The sequence below is a fragment of the Trachemys scripta genome, chromosome 8 (genome assembly GCF_013100865.1).
Source record: "Trachemys scripta elegans isolate TJP31775 chromosome 8, CAS_Tse_1.0, whole genome shotgun sequence".
NCBI lineage: Eukaryota > Metazoa > Chordata > Testudines > Emydidae > Trachemys > Trachemys scripta.
The window spans coordinates 95494454-95508770 of NC_048305.1; the positions used below are offsets into that span (position 1 = coordinate 95494454).

The window sequence follows — 14317 nt, forward strand, 5'->3', positions numbered from 1 at the left end:
AAGGTCATGCATTATTATTAATATTGGGAAGACAGTGCTATACGTCTCAGTGAGAAAAGGTCTTGCAGGTAAATTATCCCATCAGCAGGCATCGTCTGTGCCCGAGTCCTCTCTGGCTAAGCAGAGAGAATATGCATTGTGATGTCACAAAAGCGTCTAGAGGTGTTCCACAGCTCTACTGAGAACTTCAGTGCCTAGTAAACGTGCTCGAAAGCTATTGCTCAACCTCTGCTCGTATAATATCCTCAATTACCTAATTATAGTTCATTAATATCTAATATTTTTCAAACTTGGACACCCTCCAAAATGGACACTATTTAGATTGGGAGCACTTGAAAAGCTCCGTTTGAGGGCTCAGACTACCATTTTAAATGCAGGGAATATCTCCCAAACTAGCAGAAGCTTTCAAAACCAAAGGAACCTTTATTGTTGTACATGCCAGGTGACAAGTTTAGCCAGGAAGTTGTTTTTGAGTTCTGTGTCAAAATTTGAAGCAACAGTCTTTTTTCCAGTGGGGAAAAATGTGGGGTTTATTTAGCTACACATGTCAGAAAAATGGCAAAAAAGATTTTACTCTCTTTTTCTTAAATGTTCACCTTTCAGCCAAGACCAAACATGGAAAATTTCATCCCCAAAGGGGGATTTTTTTGGAAAGTTGCAGGTGAAGGCAAACGGGGGTTATTATAATAATTGAAACTGATTTGCAATCTTAATACTGTAATAGCATTTGTTCCTCGTCTATTGAATCAAGACGAAAAAGGAACGGCTGCTGGGGTCAACACAATGGCTTTGCCAAATGCTGTCACATGGGGTTGGGGAGTGAGATCTGGGCTATCATTCATTGGAAGAACTGAATGTGTGTGATTGGACAGTTGATCCCAGCCTCTTGAAGCAACACCCTCCCAGGCTTCCTTGGAAAGCAAGGAGCAATTGTCTTGGAGGGGATCTTTGCTCTCAGCTGCAAAACGAGTGCTGAAAATATTTTCAAGCTGGAGGCTATGATAGAGAATCGTAGAAAGGAAGCGACAGCTCAGAATGAATGTAGATTATTGACATGCATTTATGTATTAGTATTAATATTAATAAAAAGCATTTTCTATAACAAGTTAAGATCGTGACTTCATTTCTTGGGTTAGTGGGGCAAATAAAACCCCGTGCTTGGATGCCTGGACTGAAAGGGAATAAAACATGGAATGACTGTCTGCCATATGTGGCAAGCAGTGATACATTACATAAACAGTCAATGGCTGATTCTGTGCTTATTTATACCAGTTTTACATTGACGTAACTGCATTGACTTCGGTGGCGTTACTACAGGTTTACACTAGTGTGAAGAAAAATAGAATCAAGGCCTCTTTTTTTCCTCTCTGCTGAGCTAGTTTCTATGTAACCTCAAACCCAGGCTAAAATATTTGGTAAAACCTGGATGGTAATCTCCCATGCCTCTTTTTCCTCTGAAGGAGCCAACCTCTTTCTTAGTGTGGAAGGTGAATTTTACAGTGACACTGCAATTTGTTCTCCTGTGCTTATCTTTGTCCAGAGAACAGGACTTTTGAGATAAACCTGGGAGGTTGTCCAAAACCTCCCTATGTCACACATCCATTTCTTGTACTTTAGGAATAGGTAATGTAAGAGTTGAAAGGTGAAGGTTATTGGCAGTTCTTGTTTATTTCACCAAGAGCCCAGAGATGGGAAACATCTGGCACTTACACACCATGTAAGTCTTAAAAACAAAGAGACCTAGACTTTAGTCTGGCTGAGCAAGCACTGGGATAAAAGCTAATGACAGGCTGCTTATTTAGAAGGATCATAATACAGAACAGCCATGTAGGCAACCAAAGAGGATCCAAGAGACGGAATATGAAGGTAAAATTTAGCTTTGTGGTTCCAAGCTTAAGGATCAGATTCTGATCTGTTACACTAGTGTCTATCCCTTCCTGTAGCTCTTAAATAGTGCATAGGACCCTCTGAATTTCACCCACAATTTAAAAAAAATAGCTAACTGTTCATAGTGATAATCAAAAATGAGGATGATGAAAATTATTATTAGTATATTTATTATGGTACACCTACATGGCCCAATAAAGGTTTGGGCCCTAGATGCTGTAACATTTATAGAGGATGAGATAGTCTCCAATCCCCAAATGCTTGTAATCTAAATAGGTGAGACAAAGGGCGGAAGGAGATATAGACACAGAGAGATGATGTGACTTGTCCGAGGTCACACAGTGGGACACTGCCAGAGCTGGGACTAGAAACCAAGTCTCCTGACTCCCACAAGAGTCTGAGTCACTGGCTCTCAGTGGTGATATGTCTTGAATTAAAACACGCAGAAGTAGCAATGGGAGTGATTGGACACACATTCTGGATTCAAATAGATGGTGATTCTGTAAGAAGGGTCAGGGGTAATGGAGAGAGGGATTCTGTGCTTTATATACTCCATCAATATAAATGGAGAAAATATAAGTAAAGCGAGAAGACAATAATGTCTGGATTTGCCAAAAGCATGTTTGCAGATAGTAGTTTGATGTATTTCTTTAGGCACCAAATAAGCATCACTTGACAAAAGGCAGTTAGGTAAACAAACTGAAACTCAGGAGTAGTTTTATCTGCATATGTGTCTTCCTGAAGGGTTTTGAATGGGAAATTCAAAAGTTCCAGGCACCCAACTTTAAATAGGAATTGGACACCTAACTCATTTAGGTGCTTTTGTAGTTTTATCTGCATATGTGTCTTCCTGAAGGGTTTTGAATGGGAAATTCAAAAGTTCCAGGCACCCAACTTTAAATAGGAATTGGGCACCTAACTCATTTAGGTGCTTTTGAAAATCCCACCCTTTGTGCTTTTGGAAACATTGAAAATGGTCATTTAGGCTGGATACACTCCTCCATTTTGCTGCCTCTTCTTTTACATGCCACAAAAATGGCTAGTTGCATGTGAACCATACCGTGATTTCAATATCCATTCCACACACTGTGTGTTATATGGGAAAGCCAGATTCTGTCATGTTTTTGTCTAAGTTGCATGAAAATTGACCTTATTTGTCATGGAAAAATCTCTTTGGAGGAAAAATAGATCACAATGCCTACACCCATGTACCATTTCATATCCTAGGGACACATTGCACCATTACCAGGAGTCTCTGTTCACATGCTTCACTATCTTATGTTCACAAGTTCAGGCATGTGGCAATCTGTTTGGTGACAGTGCATGAAACTCTGAGATTTAAAGCTAACATTATCTTTTGAATTTGGTCCCAAAAGTTTAAAGGTCCAATCATGCAACAAAGTTGAGGGCATTTAGCACATTTCAGGAGGTGTATGGTACCTAGAGGAGTCAGGATTTTTGGACTCCTTCTAGGTGTCTAATTTTGAACACCTAAAAACGCCTTGAAAATTTGGAAGTTAAATTTTAAAGCATTATTGATTATGCAAGAGAAAAGACCTGCAGCAGCTGTACAACCAGCAGTGTGGTATAAACCTAAAACTTTCTAGGCTAAAATCATGAGCATCTACCATTTGAAGATAGGACTAAAGATGGAAGTTTCAAAAAATAACTATGAGACTTAGGAGCAAAAATCTTCCTGACAGTCACACAGATGCTTTTGAAAATCCTCTCCTAAACCTCTTAGTTATCAGCAGTAACAGACTCCTAAACCTCTTTTGTGTAACAGCCACTGGAGGGTGACACAGACCCAGATCTAGCCTACACTTAAAGTTTGGTTGACATAGCTACAGTGTTTCGGGGTGTGAAAAATTAATACCCCGTGCACTGCATTTAAGCCAACCTAGCCCCCGGTGTAGGTGCGGCTAGGTCAATAGAATTCCTTTCTCTACCTAGAGATGGATTACCTACAGCAATGGAAAAACCCTTTCCATCGCTGTAAGAAGTGTCTACGCTGTGGCACTACAGTGACATAGCTGCAACGCTGTATCTCTGCTACTATAGTACCGGTAGTGTAGATGTAGCTCTTGTCTCTCCATGGATGAGTTACCTACACCCCTTGCTTGGAAATGCTTGTCCTGAGTGTCTGGGGCCAACCGGAGTTCAAAGACACTGCTGAGCACCACTTGAGCATAAGGATCAATGGCCTTTCCAATGCTTGTTTAAGTCAATGGAAAGCCTCCCTCTGATTTGAATGGCTCTGGATCTGGGGCTAAATCCATTAACTGGAGGCAGTAACACACTCATGTAGGGAACAGCCATCAGAAGGGGACAAAAGCTCACACTCCTGGCATGGGCTACAGGCACAATAACAACCCAATCAGAGTTTATATGAAGCAGAGTGAAAAATTCATACAGCAAGAATTTCCCAGACAAAATTAGTTTGCAGCTCCATTTCTTGCAATGATCGGTCTTCGCTAACCATCTGGAACAGGACAGCCATGTTGTTGCCTCAGCAATCAGATATTCATACATACTATATTTCTTCCGAAACAATACAAACATTTTTTTTAAAAAACCTTCCTATAAACCCATGATTAAATGGCAGTTTTATGGCTTTAGCAGTGGGGTAAATTAATGCTGCTTTATTACAGCGTTTTAAAGGTTGACGTTTTTTGCCTACGCTTTACAGTTTGCCTATAGTGGGACAGGTCCACTAAAGCTGCAGAACAGAGATGCAAATTACACCTCCCTGAGCTATTGAGGCCTCATGCATTATAGGGGGAAACTTGCCCCAAGGAAGCACAGGCACTGTTGCTATGCAACAATCCCTGGGGGTTTCTGCTGAGGGAGCAGCTATGCATCCCACCTGTGCTCCATACAAACTCTGAAGCCAAGGGCTGTTGAAAAAAAGTGATGAATAAACACCTACATTGGACAGCCTTGCTACATCACCGTCCTGGTCAGTGTGACTCATGTATTGAATGGTGGTTCCCCAGTTGCAAGATGTGGTTGTATAAGCCAGGATTCCTGGGCTATGTTCCCAGCTTTGCCCCAACATCACTGTGACCGCTTACCATCTTGTTAGCTGCACAAGGGGTATAATACAATACCTTCCAGGGGTTTTGTGGGGGTGTCAGATTCTTGGATAACAGGCATTATATACATGTATTAATTATTAACTATTATTTAATTAAATTGTCCACTTCTGTGCAAATAAGGCCGGTGCTCAACATTTGTAGTTGCCCAGCAGCTCCTCAGCTTGACGCATTAGACATACATCATGAACCACAAATAAGTAAATAAATTAATAGTTGATTAAAACTACAGCATGAATTGTTTGAGTTATTGAAAATTATCCACGACACTGTATAAAGATGCAATGGAAATACAAATTCACATTAATAATCCGAGTATAGAAGTGAAACACCAGGAATGGGTCTCTTTCAAGACAATGGGCTTGATTTTCCTCTCACTCTGTAAAACTCAGTGGAATTACACTGATGTAAAACTAGTGTGAGTCAGAGGAGAATCAGGTCCTAGACTTTAACTAGAATGCTTAGGTAGACAATTTTTCACTCCATGCATCTGATGAAGTGGATTATAGCCCATGAAAGCTTATGCCCAAATAAATTTGTTAGTCTCTAAGGTGCCACAAGAACTCCTCGTTTTAGGTAGACAAGGTGGGTGAGGTAATATCTTTTATTGGAGCAACTTATTTTGGTGAGCGGGATAAGCTTTTGAGCTACACAGCTCTGTGTAACTCGAAAGCTTGTCTCTCTCACCAGCAGAAAATGGTCCAATAAAAGATATTACCTCACCAGCCTTGTTTCTCTAATATTCTGAGACCAACATGGCTGCAACAACACTGCATAGAAGAATGCTTACGTCTCATTTGAGAATATGCCACTACTTTCCTGCTTCCAAAGGCTTGTATTTGTAATTGACTAATAAGCATGTGCTTTGTCACTGTGTTTTTCTGATTTTAAATTGAATTGAAAGAACAGACTCACATCTGAAGTCAGCCCCCGTGTTGAAACACTGGCAGTCTGGCTGTATGGAAGCTGATCTTCCAGGACAGCTCCTTTGTCTGGTGCTCCAAACAATTTATGCACATGGCATTTGGCAATGCAACAGGAAATTAAAGGCTGTAGGAAAGCAACCTTTGGCCTTTAATTCACTTTTTAATAAAATCATTAAAAGAAACTTACTCCCTGCCAGACATAATGGGAAGTTGCCTTAATGATACTTTTAAACAAAGCACGTTCACTCAGATGTATGCATGGCTTGTTCTTAGCTTCAATTTTTTTATTTATGTGTTTGCAAGCATGAAAATGGCTTGAATTATAAAGTCAGATAGATAATCTTATGTAAGCCTGACATGGATCTTATAACAATTCAGGTTTAAATCTTGTATGCTCTGTTTCCCACTGCACAAAGAAGAATTAAAAACATTTAGTATAAACAGCTTTCATCTTAGATCAAGAGAACAGCAGCAACAATAACAAACAAGAACAAAGAGAGCACAGAGTGCGTGTGTGTCTTCTCTAACAATCTGCACTGAACGTTGAGAACAAAATGGCCACTGCACTCTACACATAGGGAAAATGCATAGAAATTTATATCTACAATATGCAGGAACAAAATCCATCAGTTTCATAGCTATAAACACCATACTGTAGTTCTTACTCAGGTAAGACTCCCATTGACTTTCAGAGTTGGCCTTACACGGTCATACAAGCAATTGAGAAAAATTCATGGGGCTCTCAGGCTAGACTGTGTCAAACCTCAAAATGTAATTGTTAAATGTCTTTTGTTTATGAGACATTCATAACTTACAGCTTGCACATGAAAGAGTCTATTTAATCAATCCTATTCGATGATAAAAAGCAACCGAGGGTTCTGTGGCACCTTTAAGACTAACAGATGTATTGGAGCATAAGCTTTCGTGGGTCAATGTGCATCTGACGAAGTGGGCATTCACCCCCGAAAGCTTATGCTCTAATACATCTGTTAGTCTTAAAGGTGCCACAGGACCCTCTGTTGCTTTTTTACAGATCCAGACTAACATGGCAACCCTTCTGATACCTATTAGATGATCTGAGTCAGTAGAAATGAAGTTATGAGAAGGGGCTCTTTAAAAAAAAAAGTCAGCCCTTTACTTAAACCTAAGATGGGCCAACTATTCCCTTCAGTTACAACTGTGAAGTTTAAGAAGGTTGAATGGGTGTGTAGCTTACAGCAGAATTTGTCCTCAGATATTTCAGATCTTGAGCATTTTCATTGTACAGAAAAATATATGATGAAACAAATCCAGTAGGTAGTTTTCTACAATCTATAAATTCTAAGCTCAACACGCGCAGTAGCTTTTATGTAAGATGTTGTAAAAGTAAATTTACATCATATGTCAAACATTACACATATGTATGTAAAGAACAACATTGATTCTGGTCATAAAAAAAAATCTATGTGTACCTATAAAATCAGCAAGCTGTGTCCTAAGGTGGTTTGGAAAGGGGCATATAGCACATTTGTATCTTGAACGGATAATTTATAAATGACTGATATTTATGTACTTTTAATTTCTGCTTCAGAGATTTACTGAGGGACTAAAGATTGGGTCCATTTAATCTATCAATACTGGTGGAAATACTGGTGACATAATACCTTAGGAGGTTGCCTGTGCTGTGTGTGTTTGGTGTCCAGTCAGGCTAACATCTAAATCCACATTTCAGTTATAATGGCCGTGGTAAATTAAAGACTTGGGAAAGGAGTGGGCTTAAACTGAATGGTAAAAAGTTTAGGATGGAAATTAAAAGAGTGGGTGTATTAATTGTAACTATCTATCTGTGTATCTACACTGTGCTCATCGCCATAGGACATAATCACCTTGCCTTATTAGAAATAGTATTACGCTAGCGCCTTGAGGCTCAAACTGAGAATAAGGCCTCTGGTATGTAGGTGCTCAACTTGCTCTGAAGACCTTACAATCCAAGGGACAGATTGTACCATCCTTACACTGAGTAGTATCTTACCCCACAAGAAGTCCTGTTCATTTAATGGCACTTCTATTGGTCTCCACGGACCTTCTTGTACTGTTCCATGTGCACAATCTGGCCCTAAAAAAAAAGAAGCTAAAATTGTTTAGATTTCTATTTCTATCTAATTTATTAAATAATCAGAACAATAGGGTACACTGACTAGAAGTGTAGTTGTAGAAATCTTCCCTCCAAGAGATGGACTTTCTGATTAGCATAGCATTAAAAGCCATGTTATGCCCTCAGAAATTTCCCACACAGGGCTTGAAAAGTAGCAAAAATCCTGCTAAAAAAGCCCCACATTTTTCAAAGGGGTGAGTCTGTGCTTACTCTTCTTTCTGACTTTTGGAGCCCCTCCCCTGCATTTGGTACTCCACACCTTTGGGCGGAGGTAGTAGAGGGACAGGGAAAAGGTAGAGCCAGAAGGAAGACCTGTCTATGGTCTCATTATGCTGCACAGCTGTGGGGATTTACTTGCATAAGAGAAAGCTGATTCTGGAAAACATGTGAAGAACATGAGTATTTTCAGAAAATTTTCCACTCTGTTTTTAATGAAATTATATTTACTCATTTGGGTGGAGGACAGCTTTTTTTTTTTTTTTTGGCTGGCTCTGTCCCCATTCTTGGCTTCAGCTCCCTATGGCTGAGTAATGAAGAGGACGCCACCTACTCCCCTAGGAAAAGAGGTTTTCTGAACTACAGACTGATTGGGAAAGGGGCCCGGGTGCACCTTTCTCACGGAAGAAGCTGAATGGAAAACTCCACACAGAGAACAATATATTTACAAACTAAGCTCTGGCTGATGGTTCACCAACTCAGTAGGAATCAATTGTGTGGAGGCAACTGGCTACAGGGACAGATCCTTAGCTGGTGTAAATCAACTCCCATTGACTACTAAAGAATCCCCTTGACCTCAGTAGAGCTACGACTTATTTCCTTGTATTACTCTCCCATCTATCTGTATCCATCTGTTGTCTCTTAGCTTGTATTTAGACTGTACGCTGTCTAGGGCAGGGACCATCTATTTTTGTTCAGCACCAAGTACAACGTGATTCTCGTCTATAACGAGGGCTCCTAGGCACTACAGTAGTATAAAGACTATACCAACTTGAGGATCTTACTCTCAGAATATTTATGATGTATATACTGTGGTACACACAAATTCAAACATTTTAAAATTATGTTTATTTTCCTGCCAAATTGCATAGAGCAAATGACTCTGATAAAAAATATATAACATTAGTTTCTTTTCTTAGGACCTGACCCAGTGCTTATTGAAGTCAATGACAATCTTTCCATTTTGTCTGATCAGGGCCTTAGAGTTAAGCTTTCATTTTGGATACATGATACGTTTTATGGAAGAGCATAGACCAGATCAGACCAGACTTGCTTGATACTGGGCCCAGGTTGTTTTCAGAGATTTGCAAGTCTTTCAACAAACTTGGGATGAACTTCAGCCTTTTAATGGAAAGTATAGCCAGGCAAGTTTTAGATGGTTTCAATTTTTGCAAGTTTTTTTTTTTTAGCACAAGTTAATACAAAATGTTAATTGATACAAATGTATAACTGAGTAGCATATGACTTCCTGTGTGACCTTGGGCAAGTGACATAGGAATTTTTTTTAAAAGCACCCATGTGACTGCAGGATCTGAGTCAAGGTGCCCAGGTTTGAAAATTGGGTCCTCGAGGGTAGTTCACGAAGTACTCTGAATAACTTAATCCAAACTGATCTATCGTCTTAAAATTTGTATGCAGCCACTATTGTATGTCTTCCTGTCCAGAAGGAAATGTTTCTAGGTGTGAGCAGTGGTATGAATACATAGCAGAACCTGGAAGGAAGACAGACCAAAAAAAGAGGGAGTAATGCCAAGTGAGAAGATCTGCTTGTAATGAATGGACAGGAATGCTCCTGCTAACCTGTGCTGAGAACATTAACTCCCTGTGTTCCACATATGCCACTTTTCAGATAGCTCGCATTGGGCCTGATCCAAAGCCAACTGAAGTCAATGAAAGATTCTCATTGACTTGATGGGCTTTGAATCCGACCGTTTGTCTCTTGGCCCACTCTACTTCTCCCATGGTGTCCTGCATGCCAGACATAACCTCTCAATGGAAGTATGCAAGTATCCCTCTATCTCCTCCTCAGAATACTTCTAAAAAGCCAGGAAGCATTCTGGCTATGATCACCACATGTGAGTGTGTTTGGTCTGCATCATATTCGCCTGTGCAGTTAGCCTGTAATCTCTTAAGGGAAAGGACCTTATTGTCTGGCATAGCTCAGCTATTGCACAGGGCAGTTTACAATTTGAGTGCTATATATGTAATATTAAGTAAACCAATATTATGTGCCTGATTCTCATTTGTCTCATTTATACTTAAAAGTTGGCGTACCTGTAATTTATGCCCAATTTAAGGCCTTTTTACACTGTCAGAGCAGTATAAAGGGGTCTTATTATCAATAGAACCTTTAAGAACAATACATAATAATGATAAAACACCCAGTGCCCGATAACCATTGTATGCACTCCTGATTGAAAAGAGCAAAAGAAAATTGAAAAAAATTGAGATAGAACAATTTGCTGGAAATAAGAGTTTAAGATGAAGAATCCAGACAAAAAAGTATGGATAGTTTTTTTCTTCATCATACAATCTGGAGCATATTTCCCCCATAAAACAAGTAGATGGAATATCCAGGTATATTCATAACAGAATATTTCGGCAATCATAGGCAAAGGAGTGAGGCATAAAGATGGAGTGCAGAGAAATGTTCTCTACTCCTGCTGTTAGCCATCACATTCACTGCACAGAGAAAGCCCAAGTTATCAACACTACATATAACGGGCATTCATTTGGCGGCTTGCCAGTGGGTCCCCTATAATTAATAATCTGTCACATTATGTGTTTGGATTTTTTTAAAGCAATCAGTCTCACACACACACATATTTTACGGCTTTAACAGATGTAGTACAATTCACAGGGGTGGTGTATGTGGGGGAACTAATGTGAGACAGGATGTTTGGTTCTGTAGTTTTAATTTAAAATGGATGTTTTACAGCGCTTAGTTACACTCTAGAAAAAGAATGAATGGGCATGTGAGCACACCCATTTTGGGAATGTTATTGGCTGAAGAGATGAAAGTTTCAATGTTGCTCCTTGCTTCCTGCTTGCAATCAAGCTCATGCAACCATTACCAAAATTAAACCTTGCCACACCCTGAACAAGATGTGTTAGCAGATCCACTATCATAAATAAATGGAGTGACATGCTCTACTGCCTATGGCAGAGTTATATTAAAAAATGCCCATAAGGCACCACTTCTGCAATAGGATCCCTCTGGGTGAACATTTATCCCTGTCCATATCTGATTGTAGGATCATCTTAAAATTTATACAATTAAGCCCAAACTTTGGCTTTTATAGTTGTCCCAATAATTCTCCTTTTGTTTACCCTAACTGTCCCAAATCTGGGGAAATAAATCCTTTATAAATACATGTTGAAATTGCATTGTTGAAATACTGGCATGCACAGCATGGAATTAAAAAAACAGTTTCAAAACAAAACAAAACTAAAGTGGTTTGTTATAAAAATGCATCCCTATCTTGACTAATGCAAGCGGTACTGTCCCAGCACCTCACTCTGTGAAAGTGCCTCATTCCGTGAAAGCGAGCACCACATGTTTAAAAGAAACAAAACACTGAAGCAAGATTCTCCATCACCGACATTTTTAAAATCAAGATTAGATGATTTCTAAGAGATATGGATTCGTTCTGGGAAGTCCTATGGTCTGTTTTATACAGGAGGTCAGATTACATGATCACAATGATCACTTCTGGTTTTAAAATGATTTTTGGCCACTGCATTACAGGTGGATTTGATCTGCCTTTACTGAAGCTGAATCTGCCATGCGAGCCACATGGATATCTCAAACGCTGGGTTTTTGACACCCATTGCCTAGACTGTCACCGTTACTCTGGCATCTGACATAGGTTTTTAGAGATCTTTGTGATACCTTTAGCATGAAAGGCAAATTCAATGCCTGCTCCTGCCGCTCTCACTCAGGATTTGAAAGGATTTTTGCTTCAGGAGGGATCAGACCTTTTCCCCAAGTCACTCCCAAATTATGCTAAGCCAGAACTCGTGACTGAATGGTGTGTGGGTTCATGATGAAGACACCATGTTAACACATAAGACAGCGCACGGTATGGTCCCTGGCGTTAAACTCATTGGCAAAAGAAGCATAAAGTAAAACAAAGCCTCTTCTTATTTCAAATAATCACATGAAGCTGTGCCCCTGAATCCTCTATTGCTAACCTATAAATCAACTTCACTTATGTAAGTGTACAAGTTCAAGTTGAAGTTATCAAGGGTGACTGCTCGAGTGACATCCTGTACGTCAGACCCAGAAACTGACCGACCCTTTTCTTCCTTTTGCCAGAGAGACAAATGGTGAGAACGTGTCAGATTTTATCTCAAAATAATGTTTTTAGCTGGGGAAATAGAAAACACTGAGCTGGAAATGAATTATTTCTAGATGCATGTTACAACCCTTTCCTGACAAGGGCTTTATTTTTTAAAAAAGAACTGTAAACAAGGAAACATCTAAATACTGACAGGGCTGAACTCTGAAGAGGCACATTACCAAGAGGATCTCAAACTCCTCATTCCAGAAGCCAAATTACTCACAGCCAGATTCTATCCTGTGCCAAAGCCCTGCTTGATGTTCTGGTCTGTTCTCTCTGGTAATACAGAGAGTAGCTGCTAGGCTGCTGTAAGTTACATCACTGACACAGAATCCTTAATGAAGCATGATTGACTCCTGATGGGACAACCTGAGACTTTAACAAACTCAGAGAACTTGTAGATAAGATGCCATGGGTAGAAAGAAGGGTCCCTGAGGGGAAAAGGAGTTCAGGAGAGCTGGCAGTTTCTCAAGGTGACAATATTAAAGGCACAGCTGAAAACTCTCATGCCATGCTAAGTAGTGGACCTACTTTAGTCTTTCGCTTGCTCCTAATGTATTATAATAACCTCTTCTTATTGCCTTTTATGTTCCTTAGCGGGGAAGGAGAGCTAATAACTGATGACATCAAGAAGACTGAGGTGTTTAATGCCTATTGTGCTTCAGTCTCCACTAAAAGGGCTAATGGTGACCAGATATGCCTCACAATTAATCAGGACCGGCTTTAGGCCACCTCCCCGAATTCCCCAGAATCGGGCCCCACGCCTTAGGCACCTTTTAAATTTTTTTTACTCACCTGGGTCTTTGGCGGCATTTCGGCGGGGTGGGGGGAGGTCTTCAGTACTGTGGAAGACCTGGAGCCTAGTGAAGGACCCCCCGCCACCGAAGTGCTGTGGAAGAGCCAGAGCCGAGTGAAGGACCCCTTGCCGCCGAAGACCCGGACCTCCGCTGGGTATTTGAATTGGGCCCCGCAGGTTCTAAAGCCAGCCCTGCAATTAATATTCACGAAAAGGGGGAAGTAACACAAGCCAAAATAGGGAAAGAACAGGTTAAAGAACATTTAGAGAAGTTGGATGTTTTCAGGGGCCTGATGAAATTAATGCTAAGGTGCTTAAGGAACTATCTGAAGTAATCTCAGAACCATTAGCCATTATCTTTGAGAAATCATGGAGGATGGGCGAGGTCCTAGAGGGCTGAACAAGAGGAAACATAACACCTATCTTTAAAAAGGGGAAGAGAATGGGAAATTAAAGACCAGTAAACCTATCTTTGATACCTAGAAAGGTACTGGAACAAATTATTAAGCAAACAATTTGTAAGCACCTAGAGGATAATAGCATTATAAGGAATAGCCAGCATGGCTTTGCCAAAAACAACTCATGCCAAATCAAACTAATTTCCTTCTCTGACGGTGTTAATGTCCTAATGGATGAGGGGAAACAGTAGACAAGATATATTTTGATTTTAGTGAGGCATTTGACACAGTCCCACATGACATTCTCATAAGCAAACTAGGGAAATGTGGTCTAGATGAAATTACTATAAGGTGGGTGGACAACTGGTTTAAAGACTATACTCAAAGAGTAGTTATCAATGGTTCATTAACTAACTGGGAGGCCTTATTTAGTGGGATCCTGCAGGGGTCAGTCCTGGGTCCAGTACTATTCAAATATTTTCATTAATGCTTTGGATAATGGAGTGGTGAGTATACTTATAAAATTTGCAAATGACACCAATCTGAGAGGGGGTTGCAAACACTTTGGAGTACAGGATTAGAATTCAAATCAACCTTGACACATTGGAGAAGTGGTCTGAATTCAGCAGGATGAAAACCAATAAAGATAAGTGCAAAGTACTTCACTTAGGAAGGGAAAATCAAATGCACAACTACAAAATGGGGAAAAACTGGCTAGGCGGTAGTCCTGCTGAAAAGGAT

At 40.1% G+C, this 14317-nt stretch overlaps 1 long non-coding RNA gene across 1 annotated transcript in view; it reads left to right on the forward strand.

Annotated features, from left to right (window-relative positions):
• Positions 1-1758: 1758 nt before the first annotated feature.
• LOC117881848 overlaps positions 1759-14317 on the forward strand; it is a 57332-nt gene continuing 44773 nt past the window's right edge. Inside the window, exon 1 of the long non-coding RNA XR_004646871.1 lies at positions 1759-1866. This is a non-coding gene — a long non-coding RNA (uncharacterized LOC117881848). The remainder of the gene's footprint in view (positions 1867-14317) is intronic.